The sequence below is a fragment of the Schistocerca serialis genome, chromosome 8 (genome assembly GCF_023864345.2).
Source record: "Schistocerca serialis cubense isolate TAMUIC-IGC-003099 chromosome 8, iqSchSeri2.2, whole genome shotgun sequence".
Lineage (NCBI taxonomy): Eukaryota > Metazoa > Arthropoda > Insecta > Orthoptera > Acrididae > Schistocerca > Schistocerca serialis.
The window spans coordinates 159,821,969-159,849,929 of NC_064645.1; the positions used below are offsets into that span (position 1 = coordinate 159,821,969).

At 43.6% G+C, this 27,961-nt stretch overlaps 1 protein-coding gene across 1 annotated transcript in view; it reads right to left on the bottom strand.

The window, feature by feature from the left end:
• The window catches only part of LOC126416899 (orexin/Hypocretin receptor type 1-like), a 307,704-nt gene extending 280,396 nt beyond the window's left edge, over nt 1–27,308 (bottom strand). The window contains exon 1 of the mRNA XM_050084782.1: nt 27,045–27,308. The gene's annotated coding sequence lies outside the window, so the exon portion shown is untranslated. The remainder of the gene's footprint in view (nt 1–27,044) is intronic.
• Nucleotides 27,309–27,961: the final 653 nt, after the last annotated feature.

Sequence of the window (27,961 nt, forward strand, 5' to 3'; positions counted from 1 at the left end):
AACACCGTGGTACAATAACCGAGTTAGAAAACTGCTGCGGTAGCAAAGGGAACTTAACAGCAAAAATAAACATAGCCAAAGCTTTGCAGACAGGCGGCCGGAGTGTCCGAGCGGTTCTAGGCACTACAGTCTGGAACCGCGCGACCGCTACGGTCACAGGTTCGAATCCTGCCTCGGGCGTGGATGTGTGTGATGCTCTTAGGTTAGTTAGGTTTAAGTAGTTCTAAGTTATAGGGGACTGATGACCTTAGAAGTTAAGTCCCATAGTGCTCAGAGCCATTTGAACCTTGCAGACAAACAAAAATTACACGAAGCGAAATGTAGTGTGTGGAGGGCTATACGACAGGCGTTCAATGAATTCGAAAGTAAGGTTCTATGTACTGACTTGGCAGAAAATCCTAAGAAATTTTGGTCTTACGTCAAAGCGGAAACAGAGGATGACAGACTATAGGTCGAAATACAGAATGTCTTTTTCCAAAGCTGTTTCACAGAGGAATACTGCACTTTAGTTCCTTCTCTAGATTGTCGCACAAATGACAAAATGGTAGATATCGAAATAGACGACAGAGGGATATAGAAAAAATTGAAATCGCTCAAAAGAGGAAAGGCCGCTGGACCTGATACCAGTTCGACTTTACACGGAGTACGCGAAGGAACTTGCCCCCTTCCTGCAGCGGTGTACCGTAGGTCTCTAGAAGAGAGTAGCGTTCCAAAGGATTGGAAAAGGGCACAGGTCATCCCCGTTTTCAAGAAGGGACGTCGAACAGATGTGCAGAGCTATAGACTTATATCTCTAACGTCGATCAGTTGTAGAATTTTGGAACTTGTATTATGTTCGAGTATAATGACCTTTCTGGAGACTAGTAATCTACTCTGTAGGAATCAGCATGGGTTTCGAAAAAGACGATCGTGTGAAACCCAGCTCGCGCTATTCGTCCACTTTCCAGGCAGATGCCGTGATGCCGTGTTTCTTGACTTCCGCAAGGCGTTCGATACAGTTCCCCACAGTTGTTTAATGAACAAACTAAGAACATACGGACTATCAGACCAACTGTGTGATTGGATTGAAGAGTTCCTAGATAACAGAACGCAGCATGTCATTCTCAATGGAGAGAAGTCTTCCGAAGTAAGAGTGACTTCAGGTGTGCCGCAGGGGAGTGTCGTAGGACCGTTGCTATTCACTATATACATAAATGACCTTGTCGATAAGATCGGAAGTTCACTGAGTCTTTTTGCGGATGATGCTATGGTATATCGAGAGGTTGTAACAATGGAAAATTGTACTGAAATGCAGGAGGATCTGCAGCGAATTGACGGATGGTCCACGGAATGGCAATTGAATCTCAGTGTAGACAAGTGTAATGTGCTGCGAATACATAGAAAGAAAGATCCCTTATCACTTAGCTACAATATAGCAGGTCAGCAACTGGATAAAATATCTGGGAGTAGACATTATGAGTGATTTAAAATAGAATGATCATATAAAATTGGTCGTCGGTAAAGCAGATGCCAGACTGAGAATCCTAAGGAAATGAAATCCGAAAATAAAGGAAGTAGGTTACAGTACACTTGTTCGCCCACTGCTTGAATATTGCTCACCGGAGTTGGATCCGTGCCAGATAGCGTTGATAGAAGAGATAGAGAAGATCCAACGGAGAGCAGCGCGCTTCGTTACAGGATCATTTAGTAATCGCGAAAGCGTTACGGAGATGATAGGTAAACTCCAGTGGAAGACTCTGCAGGAGAGTAGCTCGGTACGGGCTTTTGTTGAAGTTTCGAGAACATACCTACACCGAGGAGTTAAGCAGTATATTGCTCCCTCCTACGTATATCTCGCGAAGAGACCATGAGGATAAAATCAGAGTGATTATAGTTCACGCAGAGGCATACCGACAATCTTTCTTGCCAAGAACAATACGAGACTGAGTACCTTTGACGTTTCTCCCTTGTATTCCAAAGTACCCTCCGCCACACACCGTCAGGTGTCTTGCGGAGTATGGATGTAGATGTAGATGTAGAGGTTTGAACGCGGTGTTATAATCGGCGCACGAGCGATGAGGCACAGTATCTCTGATTCAGTGATGAAATGGCGATTTTCGCGTACGACCATTTCACGAGAGTACAGTGCATATCACGAATCCGGTAAAACATCAAATCTCCGACATCGGCTGGAGAAAGGTCCTGCAAGAACGGGCCGACGACGACTGAAGATAATGGTTCAGCGTGACAGATGACTGCACTCTTGATAACTGCACGTCACAAAGCTTAACGCCTTGCCTGGGCCCGTCAAAACCGACATTGGACTGTTTATGACTGAAAGAATGTTGCTTGGTCTGACGAGCCTCGTTTCAAATTGTATCCAGCGGTTGGATGTGTACCGGTATGGAGACAACCTCATGAATTCATGGACGCTGCAAGTCAGCAGAAGACTGTTCAAGACGCTGGAAGCTCTGTAATGGTGTAGGGCATGTGCAATTGGAATATATGGGATTCCTGATGGGTTTAGATACGACTCTGACAGGTGACACTTACGTAAGCATCCTTTCTGATCACCTGGATCGACTCATGTCCTTTGTGAATTCCGACGGACTTGCAGAAACACTCTTCTGAGTTTAAACACCTCCGCTGGCCACCATACTCCCCAGACATGAACATTATCGAGCGTATCTGGGATGCCTTGCAACATGCTGATCAGAAGAGATCTCTACTCCCTCGTACTCGTACGGATTTATGGAGAGCCCTACAGGATTCATGGAATCACTTCCCTTCAGCACTATTTCAAATATTAATAGAGTCCATGCCACGGCGTGTAGCGGCACTTCTGTGTGCTCGCCGGGGCAGGTGTACCAGTTTCTTTGGCTCTAAAGTGTGTTTTCAGAATCAGGTTCAACCAGTCGCAGTTGCAGAGGCACTTGAGTCACAGTAATTCTGTCGTCCAGTATGGTATCTGTCATCATTAACTGACAACTCCGTTCAGTAACGATTGGTCATCACTTGCTGCTACCCTTATGAAGACACGCGACGCAGTGATAAGGTGAATGATTCCTTTGAAAAAACAGAGGACCTAATATCTTTTTCCTCAATCTTTCCCTATGTTGGACTGATCTTTCCGTCACTACGTAAGCACCCAATATCTCTATAAGCCGTTACCGTGCGAAGTGGTGTAGTGCTTAACACACAGGACCTGTATTCGCAACCACGCTTCAAATTCTTGTCCACCTATCAAGATTTTGGCTTTTCGTGCTATCCCTAAATCGCTCAGGCAAATGCAGGCATGTATCATTTGAAACAGCACGGCCGATTTCCTTCCCCATCCTTGAAACATCCTGAGCCTGTTCTCCATTTCCAATGGCCTCGATGTTGACGGGACATTAAATCTTAATCTTCCTTCCTTCTGTAACCTGTTTTACATATTGTAGGCTCTGTCGACCAATATAACTTTTTTCCCTTGTACAGCTCTTCCAGTGGCAAGTGAATCGTGAATTCGCTGCTCGCTCAGCAGGTTGCGCCATAGTTGCAACGATCTCACCGTAGATAGAGGGCTCGAGGATGTGGCTGCTAGCGCCACCGGTGTCGCCGAGGAAGCGACAGTGTGCTGTCTGGTCAGAAGGAGTTGAAAAGGCGGGACTTCGAGCAAGGGCCGCAGGAGGGCCACACGCAGGCAGCAGTAGCCGATCGAGGCAGACGCAGCAACAGGGAAGTAAACGGCTTTTGTCATTTACGAGTTCTTAACCAGCAAGAGTTTTATTATATCATCTGTGTGCTTTAATAGTTCAGTTTCTTGCGTTTCTGCGGGTAAGTTTAATATCTAATAGCCACAGTTGTCGCGTTTTCGTTTGCGTCGGAAAGTAAACCGATTTTGTGACATATTAACAGATTCTAATCATGGGCAAATTATTTAGTTTCACCTGAGTGCATCGGTAGATAGGTTTTTGAATATCTGCGTATTACTAGACACAGTTCGTGCGTTTTCGTCAGGGTCTACAGTACAGTTGCGCAGCACGTGCCGATAGTCCGCTTAATTGCATAGTTTAGTTTTCCACGGCCTTTAGTAAAGGACAGGGACTGCGATTTTTGTGTGCGGATACGAGCCGAGTTGGTGACACTTCGCTCTTGAGGCTGTGATGGCTTCGGTTACACAACTTGAGGCTGCAGTGGATGGGCACCACTGTTGTGGGCTGGCCCTGGGGACCCAACGGATGTCCAGCACATCAGAGTCCTCCAATCGGTCCTCACTGGTGACCAACCCAGTTACTGCTGGCACTGAGGCTGACCCCTCACCTGTGGTCGAGTGGGAGGTCGCCCCAGGGCGAAGCAGGCGGCCAAAGACTTCCCAGGTGGCCGCACGCAAGGCCTCCCCGGTTTGTCTGACAAACAGGTTCCAGCTGCTGTCTGTGGCTGACACTGCCGCTGAGCCAAATGCTGTCTCCTGTCCTGTTTCAGAGGAAACCACTCAGCCTGCAAGATCCAGGCAATCGCAGAGGGTGGGATTATTGGTAGTTGGGAGCTCCAACATAGGCGCGTAATGGGGCCTCTTAGGGACTTGGCCGACAAAGAGGGTAAGAAATCCAATCAATGCGCACTCCGTGTGCATACCGGGTGGAGTCATTCCAGATATGGAAAGGGGGTGCCGCCAACTGCAGGTGGTGGCTCACGTCGGTACCAATGATGTGTGTAACTTTGGATCAGAAGAGATTCCCTCTGGTTTTGAGCGGCTAACAGAAGTGGAACAGTCTTGCTTGGAAGATGAAAGCAAAGCTGACCATTTGCAGCATAGTCGACAGGACCGATTGCGGACCTCTGGTACAGAGCCGAGTGGATGGCCTGAATCAGAGGCTCAGACGGTTCTGCGACCGTGTAGGCTGCACATTACTCGACTTGCGCTAAAGGGTGGTTGGGTTTCGGGTTCCGCTGAATAGGTCAGGTGTTCACTATACGCAGGAGGCGGCTACACGGGTAACAGGGGCTGTGTGGCTTGGACTGGGAGGTTTGTTAGGTTAGAGGGTCTCGGGAAAACACAAGAAGGGCTTCAGTCACAAAGTGTGCAGGCTGAAAACAGGAGAAACGTACATACAAGAAGCATTGGTATAACAGTCGTAAACTGTTGTAGCTGTGTTGGGAAAGTACCAGAGCTCCAAGCGGTAATAGAAAGCACTGATGCTCAAACCGTTACAGGCACTGAAAGCTGGCTAAAGCCGGATATAAGCTCAGTCGAAATTTTTGCGAAGAACCTAACGATGTTCCGAAAGGATGGGCTAAACACGGTTGGCGGTGGCGTGTTTGTTGCTGTCACAAGTGGTTTATCTTGTCGCGAAATTGAAGTAGATACATCCTGTGAGTTAGTATGGGCAGAGGACATTGTTGTCAACCGGAATAAAACAATAATTTGGATCCTTTTACCGACCTCCCAATTCAGATTATACAGTTGCTGAAAGGTTCAAAGAAAACTTGAGTCTGATTTCAAACACGTACACGACTTATATGATAATAGTTGGTGGTGACTTTAACTCACCCTCGATATGTTGGCGAAAATACATATTTAATTCCGGAGGTAAGCATAAAATATCATCCGAAATTGTGCTAAACGCATTCTCTGAAAATTATTTCAAGAAGTTAGTTCATGAGCCCACGCGAATAGAAAACTTTTGTGAAAACACACTTGACCTCTTAGCAACAAATAATCCAGAGTAAATAACGAGCATCAAAACCGATTCAGGGATTAGTGAACACAGGGTTGTCGTAGTGAGACTGAATACTGTAATCCTCAAATCCTCGAAAAATAAGCGAAAAATATACCTATTCAAAAAAGGAGATAAAAATACACTTGACGCCTTCCCGAGAGACAATCTCCACTCATTCCAAAGTAATAATATAAGTGTAGACCAGATGCGGCTTAAATTCAAAGAAATAGGATCGGCAGGAATTGAGAGATTTATACCAAATAAATTAACAAACTACGGTACACAAAACGGGATAGAACACTGTTGCAGAACTAACGAAACAAACATGCCAAATGTGAACAGACGCAAAATCCCCAATATTGGCAACCTTTTACAGGAGCTCGAAATTTAGCGCGGACTTCAATGCGAGACGCCTATAACAGTTTCCACAACGAAACTTTGTCTTGAAACCTGGCAGAAAATCCAAAGAGATTCTGTCGTATGTGAAGTATGTTAGCGGCAAGAAATAATCAATGCCTTCTCTGCACGATAGCAATGGAGATACTATCGAAGACAGTGCTGCCAAAGCAGAGTTACTAAACACAGCCTTCCGAAATGCCTTCACAAAAGAAGACGGAGTAAATATTTCAGAATTCGATTCGAGAACAGGTGCCAACATGAGTAACGCAGAAGTAAACATCCTCGCAGTAGTGAAGCAATTTAAATCACTTAATAAAAGCAAGTCTTCTGGTCCAAAGTGTATACCAATTAGGTTCGTTTCGGAGTATGCTGATGCATTAGCTCCATACTCAACAATCATATACAACCGTTCGCTCGACGAAAGATCCGTACCCAAAAACTGGAAATTTGCACAGGTCACACCAATATTCAAGAAAGGTAGTGGGAGTAATCCCCTAAATTACAGACCCATATCGTAACGTCGATATGCAGCAGGATTTTAGAACAGATATTATGTTCGAACATTATGAATTACCTCGAAGAAAACGGTCTATTGACACAAAGTCAAGATGGGTTTAGAAAACACCGTTCCTGTGAAACACAACTATCTCTTTATTCACATGAAGTGTTGAGTGCTGTTGACAAGGGATTTCAGATCGATTCCGTATTTCTGGATTTCCGGAAGGCTTTTGACACTGTACCACACAAGCGGCTGGTAGTGAAATTGCGTGCTTATGGAATATCGTCTCAGTTGTTGTTGCTGTGGTCTTCAGTCCTGAGACTGGTTTGATGCAGCTCTCCATGCTACTCTATCCTGTGCAAGCTTCTTCATCTCCCAGTACGTACTGCAACCTACATCCTTCTGAATCTGCTTAGTGTATTCATCTCTTGGTCTCCCCCTACGATTTTTACCCTCCACGCTGCCCTCCAATACTAAATTGGTGATCCATTGATGCCTCAGAACATGTCCTACCAACCGATCCCTTCTTCTGGTCAAGTTGTGCCATAAACTTCTCTTCTCCCCAATCCTATTCAATACTTCCTCATTAGTTATGTGATCTACCCATCTAATCTTCAGCATTCTTCTGTAGCACCACATTTCGAAAGCTTCTATTCTCTTCTTGTCCAAACTATTTACCGTCCATGTTTCACTTCCATACATGGCTACACTCCATACAAATATTTTCAGAAATGACTTCCTGACGCTTAAATCTATACTCGCTGTTAACAAATTTCTCTTCTTCAGAAACGCTTTCCTTGCCATTGCCAGTCTACATTTTATATCCTCTCTACTTCGACCATCAACAGTTATTTTACTCCCTAAATAGCAAAACTCCTTTACTACTTTAAGTGTCTCATTTCCTAATCTAATAGCCTGAACATCACCCGACTTAATTCGACTACATTCCATTATCCTCGTTTTGCTTTTGTTGATGATCATCTTATATCCTCCCTTCAAGACGCCATCCATTCCGTTCAACTGCTCTTCCAAGTCCTTTGCTGTCTCTGACAGAATTACAATGTCATCGGCGAACCTCAAAGTTTTTATTTCTTCTCCATGAATTGTAATACCTTCTCCGAATTTTTCTTTTGTTTCCTTTACTGCTTGCTCAATATACAGATTGAATAACATTGGGGAGAGGCCAACTGAATCGTCTCAGGTATGTGACTGGATTCGTGATTTCCTGTCAGAGAGGTCACAGTTCGTAGTAACTGACGGAAAGTCATCGACTAAAACAGAAGTTATTTCTGGCGTTCACCAAGGTAGTGTTATAGGCCCTTTGCTGTTCCTTATCTATATTAACGATTTTGGAGACAATCTGAGCAGCTGTCTTCGGTTGTTTGCAGATGACGCTCTCGTTAATCGACTAATGAATTCATCAGAAGACCAAAACAAACTGCAAAACGATACAGAATGTATCTGAATGGTGCGAAAAGTGGCAGTTGACCCTAAATAACGGGAAGTGTGAGGTCATCCACATGAGTGCTAAAAGGAACTCGTTAAACTTCGGTTACACGATAGATCAGTCTAATCTAAAAGCTGTATCTTCAACTAAATACCTAGCTATTACAATTACGAACAACTTAAATGGAAAAGAACACACAGAAAATGTTGTGGGGAAGGCTAAGCAAGGACTGCGTTTTATTGGCAGGACACTTAGAAAATGTAACAGATGTACTAAGGAGGCTGCCTACACTACGCTTGTCCGACCTCTTTTAGAATACTGCTGAGATCCTTACCAGATAGGACTGACGGAATACATCGAGAAAATTCAAAGAAGAGCAGCACGTTTTGTATTACCGCGAACTGTGGGAGAGAGTCTCACTGAAATGATACAGGATTTTGGCTGGACATCATTAAAAGAAAGGCGTTTTTCGTTGCGACGGAATCTTCTCGCGAAATTCCAATCACCAACTTTTCCCTCCGAATGCAAGAATATTTTGCTGATGCTGACATACATAGGGAGGAACGATGACAAAGATAAAATAAGGGAAATTAGAGCTCGTACGGAGAGATATAGGTGTTCATTCTTTCCACGCACTATACGAGATTGGAATAATAGGGACTTGTGAAGGTGGTTCGATGAACCCTCTGCCAGGCACTCAAATGTGGTTTGCAGAGTATCCATGTAACTGTAGATGTAGGCGGAGGCACCGAACGCATGCCGGCTGGTCTTGTCATGCTTGCCGAGAAGTCTGTGCTGAGTGCTTGGGCAATGACTGTGGCTTATGCTGTTTGCTCCGGACGTAGGGCTCCAGAAATGCAACTCATATCCGACAGCCCTCTGCTGCGCTGTTTTGACAGCGAGTTGGCTGAATGTGCCACTCGGGAACGTTACGGACGATTCTGTAGTTTCGTGTTCAAGTTACAGAGCACGCACCTTTCATTTTTAGAGTTCTGTATAAGAATCAATAAAAACAGAACCCTTATAGGATTACTTTGGTGTGCATCTAACTGACTGTGAAGTCCCCTTCTCAGGAAATTGGTGGAGGTATGAAGTTGATATCTGTTGTGTACGACTTCGTTGTGTACGGTAAGGAGAGGTGGACTACAGAGTGGTGCGGCAGCTCTGGATGGTGATTTGTCCTTCGGATGGAGACGTTAAACTCGGTGGTTCCCTTGGAGGTAGTCGGAAAGGGTAACTTATGTGCCGCCACTGGATTTCAGCTTCTTTCTCCTGTCTTTCTTCGTTTCTTTCTTTCACTGGTGCCATGTCCCGCGCGTATGCAGGGTCGGCATTGTTAGGAACGGATTTGGAAAGGTTAGTGTAAAGAGGTGGCCGGATGCTCTTCCTGCCGCCACCCTGTACCCCCCGGGGTGGAGTTAGTGTACCCCTGCTTCTGCGTCTAGTGTAATTCATGGAATAGTGCGAACGTGTTCAGAAGTCTGCGAGTCGTGTAACTGAGGCGGAACGTGGGGACCAGCCCGGTATTTACCTAGCGGGATGTGGAAAACCGCCCAAAAACCGCATCCAGGCCGACTGTCACACAGACCGACCTCGTTAATCGGCCGGGCGGATTCGATCCAAGGCCGGTGCGCATGCCCGAGTCCAGGAAGCAGTGCATTAACGCTCCCGGCTAACCTGGAGGGTAGCCTCTTTCTCCTGTCATCAGTGCACAATACGAACATAATCCGCACTACACATACAGCCTTTACAACGCAATGAGGAAAAACACCCTTTCCGCTCAGGTGGTTGAACCTAACTCTCTGCGTCTGCCAGGCAACTGTTGCGTGCGACTCTTTCTTTCTTTCATTCTGTAACTGATATAAACGTGAAGCTCTCCAAAACAGAAAGGGTGTACTCTGCATGGTCCTGTTGGAGGTGGAGTGCTCTCACCTCTCTCTGAAATGGCGTATCCAGGCTGCTGCAGACTCCGAGACTCGATGCTGTATCCAGTTTCTCATCGTAGAAAAACATTGCTGACAGTGGAAGGAACGAAAAGCGAAAGAGATTCTAAGATCGATCAAGGATTAGATCGATAACTTTTGGATTTGCAATCTAACACCTAACCACCGACCTACACTCAGCTGAGAAATAGAAAATAAATTAGGTGTACTTGGAGGAATACCATTTAGTTAACGCTACGACTCATATCAGGTTTAAAATGATATCTTTACAATGCATCATCATCGTCATCATCATTTTTGGTTGAGGCATCACTGACTGTTCCAGTTTCAAGTACACTGCAGAATGTATTTTGCTCGATTCTTGGAACGCACACAGGGACTCGAACCCTGGATCTCCTGCTTACATGGCAGACGCTCTGTCCATCTAAGCCACCAAGGACACACAGGATAGTGTGACTGCAGGGACTTACCTCCGGCACGCCTCCCGTGAGACCCACATTCCCAGCTTATTGTCCCACACTATATTCGTAGTGCCCCAGCCCATTATACTCATTACTGGCGACTTTTTGCCAATTCCCATAAGATTCTGTTTGTGCATTCGCACAGAAGAAGATGTTCAAATGGCCGGTGAGCCTTATATATGAGACCGCACACGTCATATATTTAAAAGTATTCAATCTAGATTTTTATTATCAACTAACTGCGCTGCGTGGTGTTGCCAGTGGTTAAGCAGTTATTTATAAAGACGTTATTGCGAAAACTAACTATCCACGCATATGCGCCACCTCAAAAGTCAAGTCTTGGAGGTATTGAGGCAAGAGCCACTTACGGCTCAGAAAACCGCGTGATATCGAGGGAAGAAAATGGAGACGATGGAAAAAGCTGAAAGAGTACATGTCGCTCATAACTCATTCGTTTACCGAATTAAAAATTTTTCTCGCGACCGAGTAGCAAATTACAAACTGTGCCAGGAATGGGAGAAAACAATTTCACGACTTTCTGCGACCTGCCTAGCACGGAACCAATCACAATTGTCTTGCTGCGTGTACATCATAATCAAATGCAACCCCGTGAGATACGCATGACACTCAGCGGCTTAAATGCTACAGGTTTGTAGAGCAGTACGGATTAACCACTTTGAGGATTGTATAAGCTTGGTATTCATTACGTTAATTCGTATTATGTAGGACACATTAAACAATAAAATATTTTTCAGAAATATGATACAGTTCAGAAGATAAAGAGTAAATAGCTTTCCCTAAGAGTAAATATTGTTCTATAAGGCGTACAACATTGCTTCCACCGTTTGCCGATAGGTGGCGACAACGGAAACAGATCGCAGACGTCAGGCAGTTAGCTTGGACCTCGGTCAACATGGTCTCATTCAAACATTAGTCTATTTGTGTCTCCATCATAAAGTTGTTCTTGATTGAAACTGTCAGTTTACAAGCCTAATTCTCGTCATTTGCGGGTGGTGTTACTGTTTTGTTTCAATATGAAGAAAACAGCGGCTGAGTCTCATCGAATGCTCTCAAGCACGTATTGTAAGGACTCTATTGGTGAAAGAACGTGTCGTGAGTGGTTTCAACGCCTCAAGAACAGTGATTTTAACGTCATAGACCGGTATAGAGGTGGAAGAGAGAAAGTTTTCGAGGATGCAGAATTGGAGACACTGCTGAGTGAAAACCCGCGTCAAACGCAATAGGAATTGGCACGATTAGTGGGAGTGACACAGCAATCCATTTCAAAACGTCTCAAGGCTATGGGTGTAATTAAGAAAGAAAGAACTTGGGTTCCGTGTGAGCTGAAACCAAGAGACGTTGAACGGCGTATATGTGTTTGTGAACAGTTGCTTCAGAGGCAAAAACGGAAGGGCTTTCTGCATCGCGTTGTGACCGGGGTCGAAAAATAGGTTCATTACGATATCCCTAAACGCAAAAAATCATGGAGATATCCCGGCCATGCTTCCACGTCGACGGCCAAACCGAATATTCACGGTTCCAAGATCATGCTCTGCATTTGGTGGGATCAGCTCGGCGTCTTGTATTATGAGGTGTTATAACCAAGTGAAACGATCACAGGTGTTCGTTATCGAACGCAATTAATGCGTCTGAGCAGAGCATTAAAAGACAAACGGCCGCAATACTGCGAGAGGCACGACAAAGTGATTTTGCAGCACGACAACGCTCGACACCACGTTGCAAAAGACGTAAACACGTACATGGAAACGTTAAAAGGGAAAGGCCTACCCCACCCGCCATATTCTCCAGACATTGCTCCTTCTATCAGCTGTTTAGATCAATGGTGCATGGCCTGGCTGACCAATACTGCCGATCTCATGAAGAAGTCACAAATTGGATCCATTCGTGGATCGTTTCAAAACATGAACAATTTTTTCGGCGCGGTATTCGTACACTGCCCGAAAGATGGGAGAGAGTAGTGGCCAGCGATGGAAAATAATTTGAATGATAGATGTATAACCAATTTGTTTAGTTATAGTCTCAAATGTTGGGGAAAAACGGCGGAAGCGAAGTTGTGCACCTTGTACATTTGGCGTTATGTTCTTGAAATCAATATCTTGTAACACACACTTTTAAGTGTAGCCTGTTTGTCAGTTCAGCGTACAAGCTAATTCCATTCCAAGTTTCTTCCCAACCCAAACCCACCCAGCTGTTTCAGCGAACATAATTATCAAGCTTATAATGGTGCACTGCTTCATTCTGCCCTGTATTTACGATGTCTGCGTACAATTCAACGATTTGGAAACAATTCATGAAAACATACTATAGCACGTCTTGCACTATGGTTTGGAGAGCCATCACGTTGGTATCACAGGTTCCTCCTAGTCTGCAGAGGAACGCCTTCTAGCTTCCGAGGAAGGTGGTCTGTTAGGAGGCTGCGACACATGTGCGGGTTCAGTGTTCCGTCTATGAAAAACGGGCCTAAGAGCTGATGGCTCACGCCCCACACTACACGCTTACACTCAAAGCACGCTGACGTTGCCCTTGACGAAGCCAATGGGGATTGTCAACAGACCAATAGTGCATGTTTTGGCAGTTTTCCTGCCCATCATAGATAAATGTGGCTTCATCACTAAACAAGATACATGATACATCTGGAGCGTCCTGTCTTAACGCCCATGTACAGAAGTTAACACGATTCTCGTAAGGATTTCCAAGCAGCTCTTGGTGGAGCAATATGTGCGAGGGATGGAACCTATGTCGATGGGGAATATGTAGAACACTTGCCTGACTCATGCCACTTCCTAGTGCAGTTGTGCGGGAGCTGAAGTGCGGATCAAATGCAAAACCAGTACAAACATTAATTTCTTTCTGTTACATTGTTTAGGTGTTTGACTACCACTTCCACACAACTGGTTGATAAATAACTGCAGAGACGGTTGATGTTTATTAGGATATCTATCCACAACCAACGTACAAGAATGAACTGCATTCTTCCTGTACTCTCCATACACAATGAGCATGTCGGATTTTCCTGCTCTGGTTAGTCTCATCGACCACTCACGACCTGCTACTTGGACTGTTACACTAACTGACTAGCAAGCTGCAATGCACTCAAGGAACACAGAAGCATACTGTGAGCAAACATAACAACATCGTACTTAGCAACTACACATGCTGAATGGCACAAACAAGTGACCGTGTCTAAACTTTTCAAAATACGATATCCAGCAACCGACTCGCACTAGAATCTTACAACAAACACCACTGTCATTCTAATTTAACCTAGTTTTAGTTTGTTAATTTATATTTGCACAAAAAATATACTTTCTAAGCATTATGCAATCTGCTTATTGACTGACAATACGAGAACCTGACTACCAATCCATTCTGTGAAAACACAACACCAGTTTCCAATTCTGCAATATTCGCGGTGCAAGTTTTAGGTGTTTCACTCTGCACATTCAACTTCGAAAATTTATGTAATTCAATTCATAGTACCTACAGAGGTGAAAGTAGTGTCGATTTGTAGAAAATAAATAAAGTTCTGTCTCGCATATTTCGCTAGTGCCGAATCGCAACGTTAGGAGCGCTAGCGGCAGTTGCGTTAAAGATGGCTACCTTCATTGGCCCCGAGCTTTTTATTGAAGTGGCAAGGTTGACGCACATAACTGTAGGCTTTAAGGCAGTGAAAACCCTCATCAAACATTACAACATGTTCATGATAGCCCTAAACTGAACGTCTTTTGTGCATGGAGCAAGAACAAAGAGTACGGCCCCTTTTATTCTGTGAGAGAACCATCAGTGGCCTAGTGTACCTCGATATGTTACAATAATTTTTGATTCCACAGATCGATGAGGATGACCAAGAACGAAATGTTTACTACCTGGCTGGCGTTCGGGATTTTCTCAGTGACCGCTTTTGAGGTCAATGGATTGGTCTGTGGTTCGCCAATTGCATGGCTCCCACATTCCCCATAACTGACACCGCTCGAATTTTTTGATGAGGATTCATCAACGATATCGCGTTTATGGGGGAACGTTGATAAAATTGACCAAAAGCGTCAAGTTTCGATTTATTTTTTATTTGTTAGTACAACTCATGGACAATAAGTTCCCAAAGTTTCAATGTTGAAATCGCATCCGAAGTGCCTGCAAATTATTTAAAAGTATGACGCGGTCTCCCGGCCACGCCCACGTTTTGAAGCAGCACTTCATTACCAGCTCAGTGAACAACGACTCTGTGTATTACTTTTAACCAAACGTGCGTGGGGTGCATTTAGAAGGTCGTGATAAATACTCTTTGGTTTTATAGGTCATCTTTGGCCGATCCTGCACTTCTCAAAAAGTGTGTTAGTGGCAAAACCCAAAATCCAAATGAGTCTCTAAATTAACTCACATGGAAACGATGCACTAAAAACACATTTCCATCTGCTACAGTTGTCCGAATTGCAACTTATGATGCAGTTCTTGTATTTCATGATGGGAACGTCGGGAGGATGGAGGTATTAGAAAGAATGGGCTTCAAGATAGGAAATTTTACTCAAGACATCCTGAGAAAAGAAAAATGGCGCAAATGGCTCTGAGCACTATGGGACTTAACTTCTGAGGTCACCAGTCCCCTAGAACTTAGTACTACTTAAACCTAACTAACCTAAGGACATCAGACACATCCATGCCCAAGGCAGGATTCGAACCTGCGACCGTAGCGGTCGCGAAGTTCCAGACTGTAGCGCCTAGAACCGCTCGGCCACACCGGCCGGCATCCTGAGAAAAATATATTTACAGCGCGCCTCTGCAGCTGTCAGTTGAAGGCCTGGTAAAGGAAAGAAGACAGACAACAAGAAACCAGAAGAGAAGTGTTGAAGGGAAAGACGACCCAGAGTACAAATGTGGTGCCTTCTGAAGAAGTGACATAAGGAAAAAAGTTAGGTTGAACTTTAAATTACGTTTCGTGAAAAGTTTGTTTTTTAAAGTTTATGTACCTTTTCCTCAGAGTCTATGAATGCTAGAATTATGTAATTTTGTACACATATTTCTGTAAGACTAATAAACGTTGCCTCAAGAGCAAATTTTGAAATTATGATTGCAAGGTGAGATATGGGGAAAACGGCTTGGAATTTTGCATGAATTTAAAATTGTACTTGGTGGAATTCTTACTAAAAAATTATGAAAATTCTCCTATTTGACCTATTCCAAAAACCTCATGAGAGGAGCTTACAACATAAAAAGGGATGAAACACAGAAAGTTTGTACAAAGCTCTTGAATACTTTCTGTGAAAAAGTAACATACATTATTTTTTTAAAAATAAAACTTTAAATTTCATTCAAAAAAGTTGAATATATATAATCAAAGGATCTTATATGTAAATGTGTTACTTTCATGTAAAGCGTGGTACAAAATTTCATTGCCACATCTCCAAAACTGTGGATTTGGTGCTTTTTTGGGATAGTGTGTGTTTTTCTTCAATGTCCCCCTTAAACCCCCTGTGCTGGCTTCTCTACCTGAACTTAAAGCAAGAATTTACGCCCCCACTGAGCAAGGTACACCTGCAATACTACAGCGAGTTTGGAAGAAATTGAATTCCGTTAGGATGTGTGCAGAACAACCAACGGAAGCCACCTACATCATCTTCAGCAATATGGAAAAAAAAATTGTTTTCCTACAAAATAACACTAAACCCAGCTCTATATCGCCTTTCAATAAATTTATATGAATTTTCAAAGTTGTTAAGTTTTTTTTAAAACTCCCTGTGTAAGACTATTTATCAAAAAACAGAATCACGACCTGAAAAAAAAAACATATTAACTACTCAGTGGAAATGAACGAAAGTACTGGACCTTGTTGCTGGAGGTCTCCCAATCGTACACGTCTTATACCGTGCGGCCAGAGTGACTACAGCACCAAAAGGCGCTTGGCCCACAACACGATTTAGTTGAAGGAATGGTAAAAGACAGTACGTGTCAATCAGCGAACAGTTGCAGAGAACTGTGGTGTTCAGCATGGCTCATATATAACATTTGGATGACTTAATACAGGAAAGGATCACCAGGAAACTACAAACACGCGTAGGTCTGACGAGTCCAGCACAGTAATTTCGTATTCCTCACAGCCTTGTTTCACGTCTGTGGGGAGTATTCCCAACAACAGGCACTGCTGCCCGAAGGAGGGGAGATGGTCAACCATGGTCAGCTGCGACAGCGGACGACTGCTACACTTTGAAAGATGGAAGAAGGAACCCTCTCAAGTAGCGGGTGCAATAGTGACCGCGTTTAACAGAACTACAAGGCAGGCGGTCTTACACTCCACAGTGATACATGGCCCTTCTCTTTTAGCGCGATGTTCTGTTGACAACCGCACCTCGGCGACATAATTTGCGTTGGTGCCTAGACCAACGCAGAGTGGGGTCACGTGCTCGTCTCGCATGAGAACAGATTTAATGGAGTAGTCTTTCTGGACGTACTCTCATTTGGTCATTTGGCGAGCGGTGGAAGCACAGGCTGGCCGCTGTGTCCGAGAAGTTCTAGGCGCAGGTTCGAATCCTACCTCGGGCATGGATGTGTGTGATGTCCTTAGGTTAGTTAGCTTTAAGTGGTTCTAAGTTCTAGGGGACTGATGACCTCAGAAGTTAAGCCCCGTAGTGCTTAGAGCCGTTTGAACCATTTGTGGAAGCACATAGTGCACTCAGAACGTTGTCGAACAGGGTCGTGTTTGTGGTATACCTCTTATTGTGCCGAGAGACATAATGAATGGGCGTACTGACCCACCAAATCTTTGAAGACAGTACTCTCGTTGGTCAACGGTAGTGTGACTATGTACTCTTTCGCAATGTGCGTCATTTCTGGTGTGTATTCGGCCCTAACTTCATTTTTATCGATGACAAGTACTTTTTATTGATGACAGTGTATGCTGCATCGATGAGCTTAGGTAGGGGAATTCTTGGAACGAGGGGATGATATCCGGCGAATGGACTGGCTGCCCGTTCCCTCGACTTAAATCCCATCGAACATGTGCGTGACGCGTTGGGGGGCCGTATTGCAGCACGTCCACGTGCACCAAAGACCACCCACCAGTTGCCAGACGCGCTGGTGGAGGAATGCAACGCCCTACCACAAGAACTCCTTCAGACCTTGTTACCAGCATGGTAGCACGATGCAGTGCATGCATTTCCGGCCGTGGTTATCACACATCCAATTATGAACCATGTCCCGTCTTTTGGAATATCAGCCGGCCGATGTGGCCGAGCGGTTCTAGGCGCTTCAGTCTGGAACCGTGCGACCGCTACGGTCGCAGCTTCGAATCCTGCCTCGGGCATGGATGTGTGTGATGTCCTTAGTTTAGTTAGGTTTAAGTAGTTCTAAGTTCTAGGGGACTGATGACCTCAGAAGTTAAGTCCCATAGTGCTCAGAGCCATTTGAACCATTTTTTTTTTTTGGAATATCCAGGTGACTATCACAAATCGCTGTAAATAAAAGGTAAATGTCGTGTGACTAGGGCCTCCCGTCGGGTAGACCATTCATCGGATGCAACTCTTTCGATCTGACGCCACTTCGGCGACTTGCGGGTCGATGGGGATGAAATAATGATGATTAGGACAATACAACACCCAGTCCTGGGGCAGAGAAAATCTCTGGCCCATCCGTGAATCGAACCCGGGCCCTTAGGATTGACACACTGCCGCGCTGACCACTTTTTTTTTAATCTCATTTTGGTCGTTTTCGTTCGTTGCATCTGCTCCGGGTGGAAGTCGTAAGACATCCGTTTAAGTAGGCTGTTGATTGAGTAACTCAGTTTTTTTTTTATTACAGAGGGAAGCTAACCCTCTGACCGAACACGTTGAACTACCGTGCCGGCTGAACCACTCAGCTACCGGGGGGCGGACACACATCGCTGTGACAGCAGAGTAATTATTTTCTTACAATAATTTATTTCTGATCGTCTCATGGTGTATTTCTTTGTCGCCATCTGTATAACAGTGTTGTCTTTCTTTCTACGTATGGTCCAAGTTTCATCCAGCTGTGTTACTTGGCAGTGATATATCATGCAGAAAATACTTCCATTCTTAGGTTTTGCACACCAGTGCATTTACAAGTTTCTGGAAAGTGATGAATTGTTAAATTACAGAAATGCATTGTGTCTCAGAAATACTGTAAAATTACACAGCAACAAAAATCAGCAACATATCTTTAACGATTATTCACTCACAGGTGCATTTATTTTAACTGCAAGCGTCGTAAATATTTAATACGACAATTAAGAGCAAATTTAGAGATAAAAACGTCTATGGCAGTGTTCAGTAGTCCATTTTTAAATTTACAGTCTATATCCGAAATTAGTATTCTGAAAATCCATAACTCATCCACATCAGTACTCTGCAGTCCACATTATGGTGTGTGCCGGAGAGTACTTCTAGTTTTATCTCATTTACAGTTAGTGTTGAAGATCGGTGGACAAAGTCCAAAACCATCGTACAATATGCACTAGATGAGTATGTGCCAAGCAAGATCGTAAGAGATGGAAAAGAGCCAGCGTGGTAGAACAACCGAGTTAGAAAACTGCTACGGAAGCAAAGAGAACTTCACAGCAAACATAAACATAGCCAAAGCCTTGCAGACAAACAAAAATTACACGAAGCGATATGTAGTGTGACGAGGGCTATGCAAGAGGCGTTCAATGAATTGGAAAATAAAGTTCTATGTACTGACTTGGCAGAAAATCCTAAGAAATTTTGGTCTTATGTCAAAGCTGTAGGTGGATCAGAACAAAATGTCCAAGACACTCTGTGACCAAAATGGTACTGAAACAGAGGATGACAGACCAAAGGCCGAAATACTAAATGTCTTTTTCCAAAGCTGTTTCAGAGAGGAAGACTGCACTATAGTTCCTTCCGTAGATTGTCGCACAGATGACGAAATGGTAGATATCGAAATAGATGACGGAGGGATGGAAAATCGCTCAAAAGAGGAAAGGCCGCTGGAGCTGATGGGATTCCAGTTCGATTTTACACAGAGTACGAGAAGAAACTTGCCCCCCTTCTTGCAGCGGTGCACCGTAGGTCTCTAGAAGAGCGTAGCGTTCCAAAAGATTGGAAAAGGGCACAGGTCATCCCCGTTTTCAAGAAGGGACGTCGAACAGATGTGCAGAACTATAGGCCTATATCTCTAACGTCGATCAGTTGTAGAATTTTGGAACACGTATTACGTTAGAGTATAGAGACTAAAAATCTACTCTGTAGGAATCAGCATGGATTTCGAAAAAGACGATCGTGTGAAAACCAGCTAGTGCTATTCGTCCACGAGACTCAGAGGGCCATAGACAAGAGTTCCCATGTAGATGCCGTGTTTCTTGACTTTCGCAAGGCATTTGATACAGTTCCCTACAGCCGTTTAATGAACAAAGTAAGAGCATATGGACTATCAGACCAATTGTGTGATTGGATTGAAGAGTTCCTAGATAACAGAACGCAGCATGTCATTCTCAATGAAGAGAAGTCTTCCGAAGTAAGAGTGATTTCAGGTGTGCCGCAGGGGAGTGTCGTAGGACCGTTGCTATTCACTATATACATAAATGACCTTTTGGATAACATCGGATGTTCACTGAGGCTTTTTTCTGATGAAGATGTAGTACATCGAGAGGTTGTAACAATGGAAAATTGTACGGGAATGCAGGAGGATCTGCAACGAATTGACGCGTGGTGCAGGGAATGGCAATTGAATCTCAATGTAGACATGTGTAATGTGCTGCGAATGCATAGAAAGAAAGATCCTTTATCATTTAGCTACTGGAAGCAGTTAATTCCATAAATTATCTGTGAGTAGGCATTAGCAGTGATTTAAAATAGCATGACCATATAAAATAAATCGTCGGTAAATCAGATACCAGACTGAGATTCATTGGAAGAATCCTAAGGAAATGCAATCCGAAAACAAAGGAAGTAGGTTACCGTACACTTGTTCGCCCACTACTTGAATACTGCTCACCGGTGTGGGATCCGTACCAGATAGGGTTGACAGAAGAGATAGAAAAGATCCAACGGAGAGCAAGGCGCTTCGTTACAGGATCATTTAGTAATCGCGAAAGCGTTACGGAGATAATAGATAAACTCCAGTGGAAGACTCTGCAAGAGAGTCGCTCAGTAGCTCGGTACAGGCATTTGTTGAAGTTTCGAGAACATACCTGCACCGAGGAGTCAAGGAATATATTGCTCCTTCCTACATATATATCGCGAAGAGACCATGTGGATAAAATCGGAGACGTTAGAGCCCACACAGAGGCATACCGACAATCTTTCTTTCCACGAACAATACGAGAGTGGAATAACAGGGAGAATCGATAGAGGTACTGAAGGTACTCTCCGCCACACACCGTCAGGTGGCTTGCGGAGTATGGATATAGTTGTAGATGTACCACTATCACGCCCCATTCCACATTTTCCTTCTCCTTACGTGAAAACGGACATGACAATTGCTTTCTTTCCTTATCGCTTGGTATACATCGAGTAACCTACCATAAACTGCTAGAAAGGGAGCTGTTTTTATCATATAATCTCCAAACTACGGCCCGCCCGCGTTAGCTGGCCGGACATCCCCGGTATCCGGGACGCCAAATATTTGAGGTGGTACCTATACAGCCAACAATTGAGTTTCGAGGCCTTGTCGGTGAAATTCGCCAGAATAAAATACGCCAGAATTTCGGTCAGGTACATCCACCAATCAAAATTATGTAATTAAATAAAAATCGTAGTTCATTTCAGTGCTAGCTATTCCCACAACCTTAGATTTTTGCAACTTCATCTTTCCTTTAGCCTTACATTACGGTGGTCATGGAGTGCTAGGGTGCTTTAATCCCACTAGGTAGATCTCGGCCCTTATGACTTTGTGAAGGAGTCAATGTGGCCCGCGGACTAAAAAGTTTGGAGACCCCTCTTATAATCTATTAGAAGTGCATAGGTACTTCATCAAGTTGTGATGCCTCGCTAGTGTTGAGCGATTCCAGTTGCGGTTCTGCTCTTCGACTACTTGTCACAGTATCTGCCATATCGAAATCCATGTGATTGTGAGGAAAAATCCTGTTACGAATTTCCCCTGTGGAACAACAACGAATTATTCAACGCTAGCTGTTACCTGCAGCAAATCAGTAATTTTGTTATGACAAGTGACGGTGAGTAAATAAGCTACTGTAAATGCAATAACATCAGCTGCCCTCATGTGTCCGCCTGTTAGGGTAACTACAACTTGTGATGTGAGAACCCCTCTCCTCCCTGCCTCCCCCCCCCCCCCTCTTCCGTATCTCAAGTTGTCCCAACGTTCTATTCTACACTGAAGCGCCAAAGAAACTGGTGTAGGCATATATATTCGAATACAGTGGCAGAATACTGCGCTGCGGTCGGCAACGCATATATACGACAAGTGTATGGCGCAGTTGTTACGTCGGTTACCGCTACCACAATGGCAGGTTATTAAGAGTTAAATGAGGTTGAACTTGTTGTTATAGTAGGCGCTCGAGCGATGGGACACAGCATCTCCAAGGTAGCGATGAAGGAATTTTCCTATACGACCATTCCACGAGTATGCCATATATTTCAGGCATCCGCTAAAACATCAAATCTCCGACATCGCTGCGGCCGGAAAAAAACATCCTAAAAAATGATACCAAGGAAGACTGAAGTCAATCGTTCAACGTGACAGAAGTGCAACGCTTCGGCAAATTGCTGAAGATGGCTGACAAGTGTCACCGTGCAAACCATTCAACGAAACATCATCGATATGGGTTTTTGGAGGCGAAGGCTCACTCGAGTATCCTTGATGTGTAAGTAGGCTGTTTAGGTTTTTTATTGGTAACGCCACCTCTGTATGAAAATCACTGGCTGTGCTGTGTGCAGTCTGTGGCTGCTTTGCATTGTTGTAATACTGCCATTGTAGTGTTGGGCAGCGGCAGCTGGATGTGAACAGCGCGTAGCGTTGCGCAGTTGGAGATGAGCCGCCAGCAGTGGTGGATGTGGGGAGAGAGATGGCGGAGTTTTGAAATTTGTCATGAACTGCTATATTTATATATGATGATATCAAGGTAAATACATTGTTTGTTCTCTATTAATATCTTTCATTTGCTAACTATCCCTATCAGTAGTTAGTGCCTTCAGTAGTTTGAATCTTTTATTTAGCTGGCAGTAGTGGCGCTCGCTGTAATGCAGTAGCTTGAGCAGCGAAGATTTTTGTGAGGTAAGTGATTTGTGAAAGGTATAGTTTAATGTTAGTCAGGGCCATTCTTTTGTAGGGAATTTTGAAAGTCAGATTGCGTTGCGCTAACAAAATATTGTGTGTCAGGTTAAGGTCAGTCGTGTATAAATTGTTCAAAGGGGACGTTTCATAAGCACAGTCATGTATAATTCTTCAAAGGGGACGTTTCAGATGACTGCACAACACAAAAGCTTTACGTCTCGCCTGGGCCCGTCAACACCAACATTGGACTGTTGATGACTGGAAATATGTTGCCTGGCCGATCGAGTCTCGTTTCGAATTGTATCGAGCAGATGGACCTGTACGGGTATGGAGACAGTCTCATGAATCTATGGATCCTGGGTGTCGGTTGGGGACTGTTCAAGCTGGTGGAGGCTCTGTAATGATGTGGGGCGTGTGCAGTTGGAGTAATATAGGACCCCTGGTACATCTAGATACGACTTTGACACGTGACACGTACGTAAGCATCCTGTCTGATCACCTGCATCGATTCATGACCATTGTGCGTTCCGACGGACTTGGTGAATTCCAGCAGGACAATGCGACACCCCACACGTCCGGAATTGCTGCAGAGTGGCTCCAGGAACACTCCTCTGAGTTTAAACACTTCCACTGGCCACCAAATTCACCCAGATATGAACATTACTGAGCATATCTGCGATGCCTTGCAACGTGCTGTTCAGGAAGGATCTCCACTGCCTCGTACTCTTAAGGATTTATGGACAGGCTTGTAGGATTCATGGTGTCAGTCCGCTGCAGCACTACTTCAGACATTAGTCGAGTCCATGCCACGTCGTGTTGCAGCACCTCTGCGTGCTCGTACACTATATTAGGCAGCTGTACCAGTTTCTTTAGCTCGTCATTTAGTCATTTATCAGCCATTCGTTCCTTTTCCTGTCTCTTGCTTAACATTACTGCCGGAACGCTACATTCGTTAAAGGGAAAGAAAGGCAGTTCGCTAATGTAACTCGTGTCTTTTAGATAACTTGTTCCTTTACTAGAGAATGCTTAGGAAGTGATGGAATAAGCTGGCACCCTCCGATTGGTAGTTGTTGATTGTTCGGGTTTACGTAAAGAAAATTAGAAAATTAATGTTATGCGAACTTTGTCTACACGAGAGAAAAACATAATCATTAGACGTGGCCTTTAAATTAACCGCTGTAATTTGCTTCATTTTCCGGGAATCCGTTCAAGGGCTGTAGTTGCGGAAATGGTGAGATAAGCTGCCACCCACAGCTCGCCACTGTTTCGTTTTTAATTTGCATATAACGGAAAACTTACAAGTTCAGACCGGTGTGCTTGAGTTAGGGACAGTATGAAATGTAGACGTGATGTTTCAAGGAAATAAATCACTCTGTAGCCTTTCTTAAATTTTCCAAATAAAAAAAAATCTGAAAATCCTCAAAAGGAGGGGCATTCAATACATATATCTCCTCAGATATAAGCGTCTGAATGTTTCGATGTAGAACACTATACTATAGCCAGTGACACCAGATAGCGATTGCGTCTCGTTCTCTCAAGATTTCCAGTACAGCAAGTGAATGATACTCTCGCTCCCATGAAAAGAAATTTCAGAAATGTGAAAATAATTTTTAGCTATGCATTTCATTCAGCTATAAGGCAACAGAATGCCTGAAAGTTATAACATATTTTTATGTTAGAATGCCCATACGAATTGTATAATAACTGAATGCCTTGCACTTATATCGTGTTGATTAAAATTTCAGTACAAATTGTTGGCCAACGGGAAGTTTCACCGTAGGCAAAATAAAAAGAAATTAATTTTTAATTAATCTGCAGTTTTAATCATGCTTAAAGCAAATGTAACAACGGTCCATCTTTACTTTTACTCCAAATCAGTTGAGCGTCTCTGCTACCCAGAGCTTACTGAAACATTTTTCTACTTAAATTTGTCAATACAATCGATAGTCTTTGATTTATAACGCTAGTACGGTGCTGAAGACATTAGTCGCGATCGAAACACAGATTATAATATAATTAAATACATGACAATAACGTTTGGAAGGCAATAACAGACATTTCGATGCTTGGTAGACCGAAACCTGAATTTTCAGCCGTGCAGAACACTGCTTAACAAACGCTCAGAACAATGAGTCGAAGATGGATTGATAGTTTATTTCATGTAATAATGCTTCTCATCTTCAATGTAATTGACATGGCGGAATCACAAAACCCTCAATAGCTGCTGTACCGTGTACCTATTTATCGACCACCAGTTTTGATTAAGCGATAATGTTAAAATCAGGTCTAAATCAAATCAAGTTAAACGAAGGTTCACTGGCGTCTACATAATTACTATCAGTTTGAGCAGCTGACACTTTTACATGCAATATCTTATACAGTTGTTCTATCTGTGTTACTAAAGGGCTAGTCCACTGCACGTTCCCACAGTAAGACTGCCTTTCTAAATGTCTTCGGAAGCACCAAAATTCATTTTCTAATACAGATATTGATCAAAATTATAAATTTAAAATTCTTTCATTAAGAGCTAGAACCTTATGTTAAAATTGTAACATTATAAGTCAGGTATTACTATCAGAAATTGTGTACATATCTTCATGTATTGTAACTCACGGTGTGCAAATCATCCAGACTGTATTCATACAGTATTTAAGAATGAAAGAACTTAGCAACTTCCAGCAACCTTTAGATATAATTTCAAGCTTTTACGAAACTTTTTCTCCCCGACACGCTCCACGAAATAATGACAAGAAAATTTTTTTTCATTACTGCATTGTCGATCTTCATGCAGTAAAGCTGCAGTATGGAGCATGACATATTAAATTACTACTTTTTACTACCGACTCTATTCGTAACTCTTTTTCGCAGGCACTTACGCGTATACTAAGGAATGTACCAGCAATATTATATCATTGTACGATAAATATTTCAAGAGATGCGACGTTTTATGTTTACAGAATCGGAGTGAAGGTACACTGGTTAGTCCGCAAGTGTATAAACTGACTGTCCAGTGCACCGTTCAGCACGTAGCTTCACCAAAATCGCATCATAAACTGACGGCTGAAAGAACTGATATATATATATATATATATATATATATATATATATATACATATGTAAAACGGATTGTATTGGTTTTGTTATTCCGTTGTTTAGCTTAATTGTTGCACCTTTAGCAGCATCACAACTCCTGACTTCGAGCCATTTCCATACAGCAAGTGGGTATCAGCAGATTCGACTGTCACTCGGAGTGCACATTCAGTTTTCGGCGCACGGCAAACGGACGCGTTTAAACTTTTGTATATACTGGAAGCAATATCAGTTGACGAAAACACATCATACACATTAGGAGTCGTATCAAAACCTTTTGTTGATTTCGTTTTTGATAAAACTTTCATATTTATAGGACTCCATAAACGGCAAGGCATTTTCAAATAATTGAAATTGTAAAATTGTAGAAAAAGTTTAACCTTCGCTTTACCAGGGGGTGTGAGTTGCACCTTGTGCTCACCCTTTGAAAATATTAAATATAGTCAGTTACTTTGTATTTCAACATTTTGAAGAAATATTCATTGTTCCTAATGAATTCTTCAGCCTTATCCTATAAGATCTAAATTTTTCAGTTAAGCGTAAGACAAAAATTTAAGTTTTTCAGTAATAGATGCCACTTTCTTCACTGAACGTCAAATTAAACATTTTCAGCGCCAGGACGCTACTGACACATTAATATCTCTTTAGAATGTATTTTGTGAGTAAAAGTCAACAAAACTAACGAAATTTTACATTTTTAAAATTTTTTGGGTGTGAACATAAACTACTACAGTCCCCCCCCCGACAGCACAAATTACTGAAAATGTACTGATGTCGCCAAGTGTGTGCAAAGACATATTTTCAAGTTCTTGATCCTACTAACACATTAATACTTTACTCGCTAAATTAATCTCAACTGTCTCCTTAATAACACTATCCCAATATCTGGACGTGCATGGCAATATATAACATGGGTTGACCAGTATCCAAGCAATCTTCCGACCTCCATCTAAAATTAGAGTGCTTTTGAGTTCTGTTAATGATGATCTTTCTAAAGAAGTATTTTGTTAATATAAATCAACAACAATTAACGAATTCAGTATTTTTTATTTTTTTTCTTGGGGGAGTACAAAGTATTCCCCCCCCCCCCCCCCTCCTATGTTAACGCACGTTATGAAAAATACATTGTTATTACTGAGGTTAAATAACGTTAAAGCAAATTGTAGCCATGCGAAGATTTTAGATTTCTGCAAGAGATTGTATTTTTGTATCACGTTAATGTGGGTGCTGGTGTATAAACGAATAAAATTTTTAAAAAAATAGAAACAGAAACGATAAAATGGAAGTTCGTTATGTAGTACGTACCGTTCGTCACTTATCGTGCCCGGTCACTATAGCACCGGCGTGGCGCGTACGAGAAGTGCGGCCCAACAATGTTACGCAGGCACCTGTGGCCGCGACAACAATGGGACCCGCGGTTTCCCTCGGTGACCGCCTCTCTACCTGCCGGGATCAGAGCGTGGCCAGCAACACTTGCTGCTCAAGATCGTATCGCGACGCGGTGTGCGCCGGCGGGAGAGCAGCGTGGCGTCACGCCTGCCGCTTGTCTCGTGCTGTGCCGACCGAGTGCTGCCCCGCGCGACGAGCAACTGCCGCCCACCGCGGGCCGCGGGCCAGCGAGATGTCGCGGAGAGCGCTAGGGGGGGTCGGGAGGGGAGAGGGGGAAGCAGACGCCACAGGCGCCGCGGGACGCCGGCCTCTCCGCCAGCGCCTTCTGCGCCAGCGCGCCGAGATGCGCAGAGCGTGTGCTCAAGCTGTTAATTGTCTCATACGTATGCTAGCCCACCTGCATTGAGTGCTCACATCATACGACACTGTGACGAAAGTCCAGGTTGGAATATCACCAATACACGGAGCAGGACAGATTTCTACTCACCTTAAAGTTTACTTGTGGAGTTGCAAACACGCACAACGAAGATGTACAGGTACAGCTGCCCATTCAGCTTCAACACAATACCACAGTTCATCAAGAGTAGTGACTGGCGTATTGTGACGAGCCAGTTTCACGGCCACCATTGACCATTGAGACCTGGAGAATGTGCTGGCCAGGGCAGTCGAACATTTTCTGTATCCAGAAAGGCCTGTACAGGACCTGCAACATGAGGTCGTGCATTATCCTGCTGAAATGTAGGGTTTCGCAGGGATCGAATGAAGGGTAGAGCCATGGGTCGTAACACATCTGAAATGTAACGTCCACTGTTCAAAGTGCCGTCAATACGAAC